The sequence below is a fragment of the Myotis davidii genome, unplaced genomic scaffold, assembly GCF_000327345.1.
Source record: "Myotis davidii unplaced genomic scaffold, ASM32734v1 scaffold149, whole genome shotgun sequence".
In the NCBI taxonomy this organism is placed as follows: Eukaryota; Metazoa; Chordata; class Mammalia; order Chiroptera; family Vespertilionidae; genus Myotis; species Myotis davidii.
The window spans coordinates 2767842-2768167 of NW_006352194.1; positions in this window are offsets into that span (position 1 = coordinate 2767842).

Below are 326 nucleotides of genomic sequence, written 5' to 3' on the forward strand. Positions count from 1 at the left end.
GTTAGGAAGTCCTGGTGAGCTCACTCAGTACTCAAACCCCTCCTGCCGGCTCCCCTGTCCTGCCCTCACTGGAAAGAGCAGTCTCCATCTCTTCAGATTCGCTGCTGGGGGTGTCCTGCTGACTCCCTCCACCCAGGGGCGCGCCCACCCCTTCTCAGGAAGCAGCTACAAATCCATTGTCTTCGCATCTTCACTCCCGCGCTCTGTGGTGGTTGTCTGGCCCCCGGGTTCCCAGTGCCCAGCACTTTGTAGCCCCCCCCCCGGATTACACCCCCTCCCTGACACCCAAGCCCTGGTAAAGGCAGGGACGGGAATGGGCCCTCCCC